The following is a 14,819-nucleotide window of genomic DNA, read 5'->3' on the forward strand; positions in this document are numbered from 1 at the left end:
TCTCTGTTGACCCCTGGCCCCTGCTGACCCCTGGCCCTCTCTGCCGACCCCTGGCCCCCTGCCGACCCCTGGTCCCCTGCTGACCCCTGGCCTTCTCTGCCGACCGCTGGCCCCCTGCCGACCCCTGGCCCCCTGCTGGCCCCTGGCCCCCTGCCGACCCCTGGCCCCCTGCTGGCCCCTGGCCCCCTGCCGACCCCTGGCCCCCTGCTGACCCCTGGCCCCCTGCTGCCCCTTGCCTTCAGACTTCAGCCAGAACCATGAGAGGACGGATTTCCACTGTTTTAAGCCCCCCAGTTTGTGGTGATCTGTTAGGGCAGCCCCGGGAAACCTGTACCCGGGGTAGCTGGGACAGTGTGAGGCTTTTTGTGGGTCCCAGAAGGGATCATGAGCTTGGAGCTAAGTCATTCCTGGCGTGGGACCCTCAGATTGGATTGGATTCAGTTGGAGGCTTTCTTTTTTTCCTAAAAGATTTATTTTTATTTCTTTTCTCCCCTCCCCGCAACTCCCAGTTGTCTGCTCTCTGTGTCCATTCGCTGTGTGTTCTTCTGTGTCCGCTTGGATTCTTGTCAGCGGCACCGGGAATCTGTGTCTCTTTCTGTTGCGTCATCTTTCTGCGTCAGCTCTCCATGTGTGCAGCGCCACTCCTGGGCAGGCTGCGCTTTATTCACACAGGGCGGCTCTCCTTGTGGGACACACTCCTTGCGCGTGGGGCTCCCCTACGCAGGGGACCCCCTTGTGTGGCAGGGCACTCCTTGCGCACATCGGCACTGCACATGGGCCAGCTGCACACGGGTCAAGGAGGCCCTGGGGAGCAAACCCTGGACGCTCCATATGATAGGCCGATGCTCTATCCGTTGAGCCACGTCCGCGTCCCTAGTCGGGGGCCTTTGATGAGGATACCTCTGTGAGGCGTGACACAGGGTCGGTGCGCCCTTGTGCTTCCTTGTCCTCTTGCCCGTCAGGGCCTGGTGTCCCCAGTCAACGCCGCCCCGTGCCTGGTGGCCCCCAGCCGAGCCCAGAGGGGAAGCGGCGATAGATGATGCTGCCACGTGCCTGGTGGCCCCCAGCTGAGCCCGGAGGGGAAGAGGCTCTAGAGGATGCTGCCACGTGCCTGGTGGCCCCCAGACCTTGGTGAGACAGCATTGCTTATCATGCCTGAATTTGGACACTTTCACAGCCTCAGAAGTGTACGCTTTTAACCTAATATATTCCCATTGTGGTAGCCAACCTTTTCCAGCATACTGCTTCCAGCAGCCTTTAGCAAACTAAAACAGTTTCTGAAGTCTGTGGAATAAAGTTCTCCTCCCCACCCTGTCCCCACAAACCAATGTCTAACCAAAGAAATCATTAGGGTCATTATTTCTTTGCTGGGCAATATGTTTTTCTTCTTTAACACAAAGGACAAACACTATGATCTCATGAATCACTAAAGAACTAAAAATAAAGAGAATTGTTTCCTTGGTTACAAAAGCAGGGTTCTCTCTCTGAATTTAGAGAAAGGAACTACTGATGGCTTAAACCATGGTTCAACTGAGTTAATTCTCAGATTAACACTAAGTAATCTTTAGAATCTTGGTTAGTAATATTGTTCCTTTGTATTGTAACCCTTGTACATGATTGAGGAATTACTAATTTTTCTAGGTGTGATGATATTTTGATTAGGTAAAAAGGGAGAGAGAGAAAATCCTTATCTTTAAAGATACGTACTGTAATATGATAGGAAATAGAGTTAAAAATTTTGATTCAGAATAATCATTGGGGAGACAGTAGGTGGGGATATAGATAAATAAATATTGAAGCTGAGAGGTAGATACATGGGGTAGTCTCTTCTCTCTACTCTTTTATAATTTTCCACAATAAAAAAAATTATCAACAGGCTTAAGATAAAAAAGGGTCAAACTTGCAAGTTTGTCAAGGGATATGTGAGAAGGCTCTGACTTAAATACATAAAATTGCTTCATTTTTTTAATGGCCCCAGAGAAAACTAACTTGAATCCTATTTTGGCTTGGGATTGGTCTGTTTGGGATTGTTTTTAATAACATCCTTCAGTGAAGGAGTGAAATAGAAAATTTTAAACTACCTACACCTTAAGTATTTTAAAGGATATTCTAAGTATTTTCAAAATAATATGCATTAAAAACGATCGAGTGCATTGAAAGTAGTAGTGAAAGCAATAGCCCCTGAATATTTGCTGAACTATTACCTATATAACCTCAAACTGACCCACCTTTAGCACATACACCACCTATCCTTACTTACAGAGTTTTCCTTTATCTTATTACTCTTCTTCTCTGTTCTTACGACACTTAGTAAATCCTCTCCTGCACTGTAATGGATTAATATAGGAAATCACCCATTTCAATTTAATAAGACGACAGATGCCAGTTCTCAAAAGAACAAATCACTGTTGTGGGCCATTTTTTTTTTTAACAAATCAATTTTATTGATACAAAGTAATAAAGCATAAATCCATCCAAAGTGTAAAATCAATGGTATTCAGTGTAATCACATATTTGTGCATTCGTCACTCCAATCATTCTTAGAGCACTTTTCATTATTCCAATAATAATAAACAAAAAACAAAATTCATCACCTCAATCTCTCAATGCTTCCCCTGCCATACATAGCTGCCATTCTTTTTCCTACTCTCTAGTATATTTGTATCTATATTTTGTAAAAATAGTCTTATATATGCAATATCATGCATATTAGTGTTTACATGAGGTTTTACTATCTCATATAGTCCCATGTTAGAGTTTTTAGCTTTCCTTCTAGTAATAAACATGACCTTAGGCTGTCCCTTTCAACCATTGTCTTATCCACACAATAGCATTGCTGATTACAACACCATGATATTCTTTAACCATTTCTATTCATTTCCAAAGATTTACAAACAACTTTTTAACAATTCTACAAAGATTACCTCTCAGCTTTCCATTCTCTACCTTCATTCTATTTTCTGGTGACCTATATTCTAATTGTTAACTCCATGAGTTTGCACAATATATTTAGTTCAAAATAGCGCAATCATATAGTATCTGTCTTTTTTTTTTTAAGATTTATTTAATTATTTCCCCCCCTCCCCTCCTCCTGCCCTGCTGTTTTGCTGTCTGTGTTGTCTTCTCTTCTCATTTTCTCTCCTCTAGGATTCACCGGGATTTGATCCTGGAGACCCCTTGATGGGGAGAGAGGTTCCCTGTCAATTGCACCACCTCAGTTCCTGGTCTCTGCTGTGCTTCACCTTGACTTTCCCTTGTATCTCTTTCTATGCATCATCATTTTGCTGTGTGACTCACTTGCACAGGCACTGGTTCACCACGCAGGCACTTGCATGGGCACTGGCTCACCGCGTGGACACTTGTGCGGGCACTGGCTCACCACGTGGGCACTTGCACGGGCACTGGCTCACCGCGTGGGCACCTGTGCGGGCATTGGCTCACCACGTGGGCACTTGTGCGGGCACTGGCTCACCGCGTGGGCACTTGCGCGGGCACTGGCTTACCGCGTGGGCACTTGCATGGGCACTGGCTCACCGCGTGGACACTTGCGCGGGCACTGGCTCACCACGCGGGCACTTGCGCGGGCACTGGCTTACCACGTGGGCACTTGCGCGGGCACTGGCTCACCGCGTGGGCACTTGTGCGGGCACTGGCTCACCGCGTGGGCACTTGCGCGGGCACTGGCTCACCGCGTGGGCACTTGCGCGGGCACTGGCTCACTGTGTGGGCACGCTTTCTCTACTTCTTTTCCACCAGGAGGCCCCAGGGATCAAACCTGGGTCCTTCCATATGGTAGGTGGAAGCTCTATCACTTGAGCCACATCTGCTTCCCAGTATTTGTCTTTTTGTGTCTGGCTTGCTTCACTCAACATAATGTCCTCCGTGTTGTCATATGCTTCACAACTTCATTTCTTACCACTGCATTCATCATGTATATATACCACAATTTGTTTTTCCATTCATCAGTTGATGGACAACTGGGTTGTTTCCAGTTTTTTTTTATGTGAGACATCCGGTCTGGGGATTGAACCCTGGACCTTGTATGTGGGAAGCTGGTCCTCATATACTGAGGCACATCAGCTCCCCTGAGTTGGTGATTTTGTTTATTTGCTTGGGTTTTTTTTTTGTTTTTAGGAGGCACCAGGAACAGAATCTGGAAACTTCCATGTGGGAAGTAGGCGCTCAACCGCTTGAGCCACATCCACTTCTCTTTCCAACTTTTCGCAATCGTGAATAATGCTGCTATGAACATTGGCGTGCAGCTATCAGTTTGCGTCTCTGCTCTCAGTTCTTCTGGGTATATACCTAGTAATGGTATTGCCAGGTCTCATGGCAGGTCTATATTCAATTTCCTTAGGAACTGACAAACAGTCCTCCACAGCAGCTGTACCATTCTTCATTCCCACCAACAGTGAATCAATGTTCCTGTCTCTCCACATCTCTCCAACCTTTATAGTTTTCCGATATTTTAATAGCAGCCAGTCTAATAGATGTGAAATGATATCTCATTGTAGTTATTGATTTGCATTTCCCTAATCACTAGGGACATTGAACATTTTTTCATGTGTTTCCTTGCCATTTGTGTTTCTTCTTTGGACAATTATCTTTTCTAGTCTTTTGCCCATATTTTAATTGGGTAGTTTGTCTTTTTATTTTTGAGTTGTATGATCTCATGGATATTAAACCCTTATCGGATATGTGATTTGCCAAATATTTTCTCCCATTGAGTCAGCTGCCTTTTCACCCTATTGACAAAGTCCTTTGAGGTGCAAAAGTGTTTAATTTTGAGGAGGTCCCATTTGTCTACTTTTTCTTTTCTTGCTCGTGCTTTGGGTGTAAGGTTTAAGAAACTACCACCTACCACAAGATCTTGAAGATATTTTCCTACATTTTCTTTCAGAAGTTTTATGGTTGTCACTTTTATATTTAGGTCCTTGATCCACTTTGAGTTAATTTTTGTATAAGGTGTGAAATAGGGGTCATCTTTCTTTCTTTTGGATATGGCTCTCCAGTTCTCCCAGCAACATCTGTTATATAGACTCTTCTGGCCGAGCTGGAAGGGCTTAAGAGCCTTGTCAAAAGTCACTTGACTGTAGATGTGAGGGTCTATGTCTGGGTTATCAATTCGGTTCCATTGGTCAATGTGTCTGTTCTTTTGCAGTGTCGTCCTTTTTTTTTTTTTTTCTTTTTTTTTACCACCGTAGTTAAGTAATAAGTTTTAAAGTCCGGAAGTAAGAGTCCTCCAATATTATATAATTATCATTTAGCATGTGTGCAGAATTAGCCATCTTGGGCAGCAGGTGTAACTCCATCTCCTCTCTTAAATGGAAGGACTGCTATTAAACCCTTCTAGAGTTTTCCACTTGTTTATTCAGTAATAATTTTGGCATGCACTGAGCACTAACTCTATGCCAGGTACAGAGCAAAATGCTGGAAAAAGAATAAGTCTGATGCCTTCTCTGAGATTTGGGCCACACTAACTTCTCTGACCTCATTTCCTCCAACCTTCCCCGCCCTCACTTGGATTCAGCCACTTTCTATTTCCATAATGCCTTTTGATCTTGTGCCTTTGGAATTTTGGACGGGTTGTTTGTTCCGTTTGGGATGTCCTCTCCTTAGAATCTGCATGGCTGTCTCCATCACCCCGGCAAGTCTTACTCAAGTATCATCCTCTCGTAGAGGCCTCTGCAATTGTTAATGGGTATTTTGTTGTGAGGAGGAAATAACATAAAAAGCAAAGCTGTATTTTTTTAAATCTTATTTTGAAAGAAGTTTTAGATTACAGAAAAGTTACATTGAAAATATAGGAGAGCCCCATATACCCCACCCCACCGCTCTCATTTTCCAGTATTAACATCTTTCGTTAGTGGGGTACATTTGTTGCAGTTGATAAACACACATTGAAGCGCTGCTACTAACCATGGTCTGTAGTTTACAATATGGTTTACACTTTGTACCACATAATTTTATAGGTTTTGACAAAATGTATAATGGCCTATATCCGTCTTTGTAATATTGTGCAGAACAATTCCAAAGCCCTAAAAAAAGAGCCCTATTTCCACCTCTTCTTCCCTCCCCCTCCCCTCAGTACCTCTGGTAACCACTATCTTTATATCAATGTTGCTTCATTTTTCTGAAGGAAATTTTTAATAAAAAGAAATACAGATTTCCTCATGTGGGGGAACTGACCTTAATCAGTTCACTGCTTGCTTGAAATGGAGAGTCTGAAAATAATGAGTTCTAAATCACCCAACATGTTTGGACATCCACTTCCATTTAAGCTGTAGAAAGCTGCAAAGAATATTGGCCCAACCCTAGCAACAAGAAAAAGCTGTATTGCCTACAAAACATAACTTTTGTGAGCCCTCAGAGAGCTGAGATTGCAAAGCAACCACACAAACTGAATTCCAAACTATTCCACTCCAGTGAGAGCCAGGATGTACTGTCTTCCTTTTGGCATAGCATGGGCAAAAGAGATGGCTGTTTTATAAGGAGACAATAGCATTTCAGCTAAAATTACAATGAAATGTTAAAAGCCAAACTTTGGCCAGTGTATCCATTTGAAGAGGACATTTTTAATTTGTGGGTCTCAGTGCAAAAAGAAAACGTGAGAACTCATTCCTAAGTTTTTAGGGGAACTATGCCCATCGTGGAGCTCCTCCAAGAGTGGGACCCTATGTGAGCATACAGGTCACACACTGATACCAGTCCTGGTTTAGAATGTCTGGGCACCTTTGATACAAGGGGAATTCACACTCGAAAGCGCTTCTTCATGGGCTTCCACCAGGTGTTGGTGAGAATGACCTGGAACTGTGCAGAAGGCCAGGGAGAGCTGACCCAGAGTGAACATGGAAGAGGCTGTTGGCGGCTGCGAGGAGCAAGCACAAAGCCCCACTAGCTTCCTGAGTTCCTTTCTCTTACAAAGTCGAAGTTCTAAGTCACCGGAGGTGGCACAGCAAATACGACCCACAGGGCACTGCAAAGATCTAGGTCTTCTGGAGGAGTAGAAGCAAAATCCATCTGCTTCTCCCAGGACACAAGCTAGCATTTATTGCTGCATGGTGGAAGGGTAGAAGTAAAAATTCTCTATCCCTGTGGGAGGAGTGGATGCATCGATACCAAAGAGTTGTTTGCTAATAGAGAAAAACATTCTTGTACCTCAGCCCCTTCCCTAAGAATAAGGTAACTGCAGCCCACCGTTAGTGGAATGTATGGGTCATGACAGAATTTCATACCTAGCAAAACTATCTTTCAAAAATGAATGTGAGGGCTGCGGACTTGGCCCAGTGGTTAGGGCGTCCATCTACCACATGGGAGGTCCGCGGTTCAAACCCCGGGCCTCCTTGACCCGTGTGGAGCTGGCCCATGTGCAGTGCTGATGCGCGCAAGGAGTGCTGTGCCATGCAGGGGTGTCCCTGCATAGGGGAGCTCAAGCGCAAGGAGTGTGCCCTGTAAGGAGAGCCGCCCAGCACGAAATAAAGTTCAGTCAGCCCAGGAATGGCGCTGCACACACGGAGAGCTGACACAACAAGATGATGCAACAAAAAGAAACACATTCCTGTGCCGCTCACAACAACAGAAGCGGACAAAGAAGACACAGCAAATAGACACAGAGAACAGACAGCTGGGGTGTGGGGGGGAGGGGAGAGAAATAGATAAATAAATAAATCTTTTTAAAAAAATGAATGTGAAGTAAAGCATTTTTACATTTAAATTTTTTAATTTTATTTACACACACTTCCCCTTCCCACCTTCTCCCCTTCCCCCATCCTCTGGTGACCTCTAACCTACTCAGTCTCTGCAGATCTGCTATTTCTAGACATCTCTTACAAGTGATATGCAATATTTGTGCATAAGTGTCTTGCTTATTACACTCCACATAATGTTCTCAATGTTCTTTCATGTTGCAGCATGTCTCAGAATTTTATTCTTACTTATAGCTGAATACTATTCCATTGTACATACCACATATTGTTTATCCATTATTTGATGGACACTTGGGTTGCTTCCACTTTTGTCTATAGTGAATAATGCTGCTATGAACATTGGTGTACACGTATCCCTTTGAAATGCTGTTTTCACATTCTTTGGGTATACCTAGGAGTGGAGTTACTAGGGCATATTGTAATTCTATATTTAACTTTTGGGGAACCATCATATTGCTTTCCACAGTGGCAGAATCATTTTACATTCCCACCAACAAAGCACTAGATTTCTAATTTTTCCACATCCTCGCCAACATTTGTTATTTTCTATTTTCAGAATAAATAGCTATCCTTGTGGGTATGAAATAATATCTCATTGTGGTTTCAATTTGAATTTACCTAATGGATAATGATTGCTGTGTATCTTTTCATATGATTATTGGTCATCTGTATATCTTCTATGGAAAAAATTCAAGTCCTTTGTCCATTTTTAAAAATTTTCACTTTTTAAATTTCAAATAAAAAAAAAATCATGCATACCATACAGGATTCCCATATACTGGAATTCCCATACATTGACCCATCACCATCATCACACATTGTTGTGATGTTTGTTACAAGTGATGAAAGAACATTGTCACAATATTACTGTTATCTACAGCCCATAGCTTATACTTGATGTATTTTTCCCACAAACCACCCTATCATTAACACCATGTATTAGTATTTTATATTTTAGTTTGTGAGACAACATTCCCTAATTTGTACTGTTAAACACAGCTCATCATTCACCAGGAAGACCACTGTGTTCTATCTTGAACAATCCATCCAAAGTGTGCCCTCAGTGGCTCTCAGTTTCATCACAGAGTTAGGCTCTCATCAGCTTAGTCCATTTCAGAATGTTTTCATTACTCCAAAAGGAAAAATCCCATATCCACTTAAAACCTCCATTATTGACCTTAGCATTGATATAATACCTTCTTTGCCATTGTTGTAAAAATACTATGTTACTATTAACTATAGTCTTATATATTACATTAGTTGTATTTTTTTTCCATCTATCTCCCTCCATATTCTTAACACCTTGTAATAGAAGAACATTCTTATGTTTGTACTCTTAACCAAATCCTCATCTACCACTGAAATCATTATGTTATATAGTCCCTAAATTATCCTCCAGCTTTGTGTCAATTGATAGTAATCTCCCTAGGCTAAGCCTTTTAGCCATAATACCATTTTTTAAAAACTGTTTTGTTGTGATGTATCCATAGAGAATACAATCTTTCCACAGTGTACAACCCATGGCTTTTTTTTATAGTCACAGAGTTGTGCATTCATCACCACAAAAATTTTAGAACAATTTCCTTACTCCAAAAAGAAAAACTCCACACCCCTTAGCAATCACCTCTCGCTCCCTCTATTCTCCCCCAACCCAGCATAACCACTAATCTAAAATCTTTATAAATTGATTTATATTTACATTTTATATAAATGGAGTCATACAATATGGAGTACTCTGTGTCTGTTTCTTTCACTTAGCATGATGGGTTTTTTTTGCTTGATATTGACATCTTGTATCAACATACGTTTTTGTTCAGTTTCAAAGAAAAACAGCCACATATGCAATATTACCCATATTCATATTTCACAAGAGGCTTCACTATGCTATACAGTTCCATGTTACATTTTTTACTTTTCCCTCTAGTAATATACGTGACCTTAGACTTTCCCTTTCAACCACTGTAATAGCACTGCTAGTTACAAACACTATGATGTGCTTTCACCTTTTCTATTCATTTCCAAAGATTTACAAACAACCTTTTTAAAAATTCTTCACAGATTAACATGCAGCTTTACATTCTCTACCTTCATACTATTTTCTGGTGACCAGCATTCTAGTTATTAACTCCATGAGTTTACACAATATATTTAGTTCATAATAGAGCAATTATAGTATTTGTCCTTTTGTGTCTGGTTTGCTGTACTGTGGGCTCGCTGGCAGTGATTAGCGGCCCACGAGGTCCGGGCAGCCTTCCACGGCTCGGCGGGAAGCCCCTAGGCCAGCGCGTAGGCCTAGGTTCTCCAAGCGTGGGGGACGCGCGGTAAAAACCACGGAGACAGCCTGAGCGCAGGAACAAGTCTGCTTTATTGCGGAAATACACTTGGTTATATAGGGTTGGGTAGAGGGAGGGGCAGGAGCTGGGGCGGGTTAACTACGGGGCGGTAGTGGATAGGCGGAGTTGTGCAGGCGGCTATGAGGTAGGCAGTAGCCAGGGAAGAAGGCAGATTATATATTGGCAACGTGGGCGGGACTGGCGGGAAGGACAGCAACGGCTGGAGGAAGGAGATAACAAAGGCTGGGGGAAGGGATGCAGCAACACTGTACTCCATATAATGTCCTCCAGGTTCACCCCTGTTCTCATATGCTTCACGACTTCATTTCTTCTTTACTGCTACATAATATTCCAATATGTGTATGCAACACAATCTTATCCATTCATTCGTTGATGGACACCTGGGATGTTCCAACCTTTGGCAATTGTGAATAACACCACTATGAACGTCTGTGTGGAGATGTCTGTTCATGTCACTGCTCTCAGTTCTTCTGGCTATACAGGTATTAGTGTATTACTGGGTCATGTGACAAATCTATATTCAGTTTCTTTAGGAACTGCCACAAAGTCCTCCACAGTGCCTGTACCATTCTACATTCCCAACCAACAGTGAATAAGCATTCCTATCTCTTCACATCCTCTCCAACATTTACAGTTTTCTGACTTTTTAATAGCTGCCATTCTAATAGGTATGAAATTATATCTCAATATAGCTTTTTTTTTTTGTATTTCCCTAATCACTGGTGATGTTGAACATTTTTTCATTTGTTTTTTGGCCATTTATATTTCTTCTTTGGACAAATGTCTATTCAAGACTTCTGTCCATTTTTAATGGGTCATTTTGTCTTTTAATTGTTGAGTTGTAGCATCTCTTTATATAGCATGGGTAAGAAACTCTTATTGGATATGTGGTTTCTGAGTTCTTGGTTCCGTGCCAGTGGTCATACTGTCTGTCTTTATTCAAGTACCATGCTGATTTTACCACTATAGGTAAGTAATATGCTTTAAAGTCAGAAAGTGAGAGTCCTCCAACTTTGTTCTTATTTTTAAAGACATTTTTGGCTATTTTGGGCCCCTTACCCTTACAAATAAATTTGACAATTGTCTTTTCCATTTCTGCAAAAATGACTGTTGGGATTTTTATTGGGATTGCATTGAATGTGTAAATCAGATGGGTAGAATTGACTTTTTTTTTTTTATTTATTTTTTTTTAAATTTCTCTCCCCTTCTCCCAATTGTCTGCTCTCTGTGTTCATTTGCTGTGTGTTTTGCATCCAATTGCATTATCCGGTGGCACTGGGAAATTGCATCTCTTTTGTTGCATCATCTTGCTGTGTCAGCTCTCTGTGTGTGCGGCGCCACTCCTGGGTGGGCTGTGCTTTTTTCACGCGGGGCGTCTCTCCTTGCGGGGTGTATGCTTTGTGCGTGGGGCACCCCTACATGGGAGTGCCCCTGCATGGCAGGGTACTTCTTGTGCACAGCAGTACTGCATGTGGGCCAGCTCCACACGGGTCAGGAGGCCCTGGAGAATTGAACCCTGGACCCTCCATATGGTAGGCAGACGCCCTATCAGTTGAGCCATGTCCGCTTCACAGAATTGACATCTTAATAATATTTAGTCTTCCAATCCATGAACACAGAATGTCCTTCCACTTAATTTAAGTCTTCTCCAGTTTCTTTCAGCAATGTTACCTGGTTTTCTGAATATAGGTCCTCTATGTCCTTGGCTAAGGTTTGTTTTTTTTAAAATTATTTTTATTTTATTTTTATTTATTTCTCTCCCCTTCCCCCCCACCAGTTGTCTGCTCTCTGGGTACATTAGTTGTGTGTTCTTCTGTGACTGCTTCTATCCTTATCAGTGGCACTGGGAATCTGTGTTTCTTTCTGTTGCGTCATCTTGTTGTGTCAGCTCATCATGTGTTTGGCGCCATTCTTGGGCAGGCTGCACTTTGTTTCGCACTGGGCAGCTCTCTTTATGGGGCGTACTCCTTGTGCATGGGGGTCCCCCATGCAGGGAACACCCCTGCATGGCACAGCACTCCTTGCATGCATCAGCACTGCGCATGGGCCAGCTCCACACGGGTCAAGGAGGCCAGGGGATTGAACCACGGACTTCCCATGTGGTAGGCAAAAGCCCTATCCATTGGGCCAAGTTGGCTTCCAGTTTATTCTTTTTTTTTTTTTTTTTAAAGATTTATTTTTATTTTATTTAATTCCCCTCCCCTCCCCCGGTTGTCTGTTTTTCTGTGTCTTTTTGCTGCGTCTTGTTTCTCTGTCCGCTTCTGTTGTCGTCAGCGGCACGGGAAGTGTGGGCGGCGCCATTCCTCGGCAGGCTGCTCCCTCCTTCGCGCTGGGCGGCTCTCCTTATGGGTGCACTCCTTGCACGTGGGGCTCCCCTACGCGAGGGACACCCCTGTGTAGCACAGCACTCCTTGCGCGCATCAGCACTGCGCATGGGCCAGCTCCACACAGGTCAAGGAGGCCCGGGGTTTGAACCGCGGACCTCCCATGTGGTAGACGGACGCCCTAACCACTGGGCCAAAGTCCGTTTACCAGTTTATTCTTAAATATTTGATTTTTTTAGTCATTATTATGAATGGAATTTTTTTTTTCTGATTTTCTCCTCAGATTGCATATCAGTAGTGTATAGAAACTCTTGATTTTGTGTATTAATCTTGTATCCTGCCTGTATTAGTCAGTCAAAGGGGTGCTGATGCAAAATACCAGTAATGGGTTGGTTTTTATAAAGGGTATTTATTTGGGGCAGGAGCTTACAGATACCAGGCCATAAAGCATAAATTACTTCCCTCAGGAAAGTCTATTTTCATGTGCTGGAGCAAGATGGCTGCCGATGTCTGCCAGCATTCAGGCTTCCTGGGTTCCTCCCTTCCAGGGTCTTGCTTCTCTCTGGGTTCAAGGTTCCTTTCTTTCCAGGGCTTGCTTCTTCCTGGACTCAGGGTCCTCTCTTCCTGGGGCTGGCTTCTCTTTCCTCTGTGAGTTTACTTCCCGGGGCTCCAGCTTAAGGCTTAGCATCAAAGTGCAACATCAAACTCCAACCTCAAAAACCCTCAGCTCTGTCCTTTGCCATGCCTTTTATCTGTGAGTCCCCACCCACCAAGGATTGGTGGCCCAATCAAATCACTAATTAATCATGTCCAGGTTCAGACCAGTTTACAAACAATCCTATATCTATGTTTGAATTCATAACTATGTCAAACTGCTATACTGCCACTTTGATGAACTTGTCTATTCTAGTAATGTTGTGGTGGATTTTTCAGGATTTTGTAGATATAAGATCAAATCATCAGAGAATAGTGAAAGGTTTACTTCTTCCTTTCCTATTTGGGCCCCTTTTATTTCTTTATGTAGCCTAATTGTTCTCCCTAGAACTTCTAGCACAATATTGAATAACAGTGGTGACAGTGGGCATCCTTGTCTTGTTCCTGATCTCAGCAGGAAAGCTTTCGGTCTTTCACTGTTGAGTACGATGCTAGCTATAGGTTTTTCATATATGCACTTTTACCATATTGGGAAAGCTTACTTCTATTCCTATCTCTTAGAGTGTTTTTATCAAGAAAGGGTGCTGGATTTTGTCAAATGCCTTTTCTGCATCAATCAAGAGGATCATGTGCTTTTTTTCCTTCAATTTATCAATGCGGTTTATTACCCTAATTGATTTTCTTGTGTCAAACCACCCATGCATACCTGGGATAAAACCCACTTGGTCGTGATGTATAGTCTTTTAATGTGTTTTTGGATTCTGTTTGCAAGTATTTTGTTGAGGATTTTGCATCTATATTCATTAGAGATATTGGTCTATAATTTTCTTTTTTAAAAATTGTTTTATCCACTCCCCCAGTGGATCCCTCATCTGTCTGTTGTCTGCTCATCTTCTTTAGGAGGCACCAGGAGCCGAACCCAAGACCTCTCATACGGCGAGCAAGTAACCAACTGCTTGGGCCACTTCCGCTCTCTGGTTCCATTGTCTGCTGGTTGTGCAGTTGTGGCATCTGTGACATCTGCTGGTTGTGGCATCTCTGGCTGCAGCATCTGCGCATTGCAGTGTCTTGCTGATTACAATGTCCTGTTGGTTGCAGCATCTTGCCAGTTGTGGTGTCTGCTCATTGCAGTGTCTACTTGTCTTCTTTAGGAGGCACCGGGAACTGAACCCAGGACCTCCCATGTGGGAGGCGGGCCCCGATTGCTTGAGCCGCATCTGCTCCCCTTCTTTTTTTGTAATATCTTTATTTGATTTTGGTATTGTTGTGATGTTAGCTTCCTAGAAAGAGTTTGGTAGCATTCTTTCCTGTTCCAGTTTTTGGAAGAGCTTGAGCAAGACTGGCATTAGATCCTGTTTGAATAATTGGTAGAATTCACCTATGAAGTCATCTGGTCCTGGCCTTTTCATCTTTGGGAGGTTCTGATGACTCTTTCAATCTCTTCACTTGTCATTGGTTTGTTGAGGTCTTCTATTTCTTCTAGGGTCAGTGTAGGTGGTTCATGTATTTCAAGGAATCTGTCCATCTTGTCTACATTGTCAAGTCTTTTGGCATACAGTTGTTCATAGTTTCCTCTTACAATTTCTCCAATTTCTGTAGGGTCAGTGGTAATGTCTCCCTTCTCATTTCTCATTTTATTTATTTGCATCTCTCTCTTCTTTGTTGGTCTAGCTAAGGATCTGTTGATTTATTGATCTTTGCAAAGTACCAACTTTTGGTTTAGTTGATTTTCTCTATTGTTTTTTATTGTTCTTGATTTCATTTATTTTTGCTCTGATCTT

Source organism: Dasypus novemcinctus, chromosome 29 (genome assembly GCF_030445035.2).
Source record: "Dasypus novemcinctus isolate mDasNov1 chromosome 29, mDasNov1.1.hap2, whole genome shotgun sequence".
NCBI classification, from domain to species: Eukaryota; Metazoa; Chordata; class Mammalia; order Cingulata; family Dasypodidae; genus Dasypus; species Dasypus novemcinctus.